Genomic DNA, 1,970 nt, shown 5'->3' with positions numbered 1-1,970 from the left:
CCCTGTATATTTTGTATACATTAACCTTTATTAGGGAAGGGAAAAGGAACATCACAATGGTGACACAAATGACAAAGGGCAAACCAATGCATTAGTAATACTTACAAGACAGTATGTTGGGAATATATATTACAACTTATGAGGGGTACTGAGGTGAAGGAAAACTGTGAGAAAAGTGAGGGAGGGAGTAACAAGTTTGAAAAGTTATGTATTCACTACCTTACAGTTACTGAAACCCAACTGTACATCATTTTGACAATTAAATTAAATTTAAAAAATAAGCTGCATAAAATAAAATTTCACTGTATTGGTATATTTAATATTATTTTTTATATAGTAAAATTTTAAAAATCAATACTCTTTGGCATCTAATTTGATTTAATTACCCTTTCTTTATCAGAAGGTCATCAACTTGAATGTTATCCAACTAGACAATATTTTCACAATATACTTGCATATTTTGGAAAAAATAAATTTAGCGCTTTCACACACATAAAATCGAAAACAGTTTAATTCTATGGAAACCCATAACTTTTAAAATTAAATAAGTTTTTATTACAGAATATATGTGTTCTTCAAAATTCCTATGACTAATAACTACTCATTTTCAAATTCTAAACATTCCATACCTGAGAGATTCAAAACATTACTTGTTTTCATGTTATATAATTCTGCAATAGATGCAGTTTCCAATGGGGTGTTACAGATTGAGAAGTCAACAGAAAAATAGCCACATTCTGGTAGAGGATAAAACTATGAAGCATCTGTAATAATTCTTCAAGAGTAAGCAATCCCAAGCTTTATGCCATAAAGTCATCCTACAGTTTCCAACTTGTAAGGTGCACCTTAAAATTCCCTTAATTCACATCATGAATAGCTTATCTCTACTGTGAAAAAATACTACACCTTTGGTATTGTGATGCCCTTATTCTGCAAAGAGCACCACAATAAACTCAGTTGCATCAATTTTCCCTCAGTGGTATTCTTGAGATCAGAACACTTGCAAATATTATTTATATTTATACTTTTTTAACTATCATAGATATTCAGGATACTAAGATCAGAAGATTATGGTTCAAAACCCATCCAGGCAGGAAGGTCCCTTAGAATCTTATCTCCAATAAACTTCTCAGAAAAAGCTAGACACAAGTGGCACTGAGGTTGAAGTGGTAGAGCAGGAGCCTTGAGCTCAGAGACAGTGTCCAAGCCCAGATTTCAAGCCCTAGGTCAAACCAATAAAACAAAAACAAAAATTGGGCTGAGAAGGTAGCTCAGTGGTAGAGAGCTTGCCTTGCATGCATGAGGGCCTGGGTTCGATTCCTCAGCACCACATTAGAAAAAAGAAAAAAAGCCGGAAGTGGCACTGTGGCTCAAGTGGTAGAGCGCTAGCCTTGAGCTGGAGAGCTGAGGGACAGTACCCAGGCCCAGAGTTCAGGCCTCATGACCAGACCCCCCCCCCCCACAAAAATAAAATAAAAATGAACCCAAACCTAGCATTTTTCTCATTGTATACAGAGGCACATAAGGAAATTGCTTCCTGTGTAACATATAGGTAGAAGAAAGAAGATGTCACACAATTATTCTCTTCATACCATGTCATACCAAATCCTCAAAAAATGCTTTTTCTAAATTTATAAATTAATATCATCCATTTGTTGGCAACTCTGTCTAGATTATTCACATTATCATTTTATACATGAACTGTTGGAATTATCTATTAACTAAGTTCTAATTATAACTCTCTTGAAAGAATATTCTAGGCAAATAGAATGCCAGAATGATTTGTGAATTTGTCAGTTAAGACCTCTACTTAAAAAGAATTTTGTAGTATCCTATAAAATATAGAATTACAAAAAAAACAAACTATTTATTTTGAATCTAAATTCTAATTTTGCAAGGTCCACAAAGTCCTACATTAGACAAACTGTGCTATTTCTCCAGGGTTAAGTTTTGTAAACCTTCATCATTTC

Source organism: Dipodomys spectabilis, unplaced genomic scaffold (assembly GCF_019054845.1).
Source record: "Dipodomys spectabilis isolate Male_0828 unplaced genomic scaffold, ASM1905484v1 ptg000543l, whole genome shotgun sequence".
In the NCBI taxonomy this organism is placed as follows: domain Eukaryota; kingdom Metazoa; phylum Chordata; class Mammalia; order Rodentia; family Heteromyidae; genus Dipodomys; species Dipodomys spectabilis.
Note: the sequence above shows the minus strand (reverse complement) of the source record.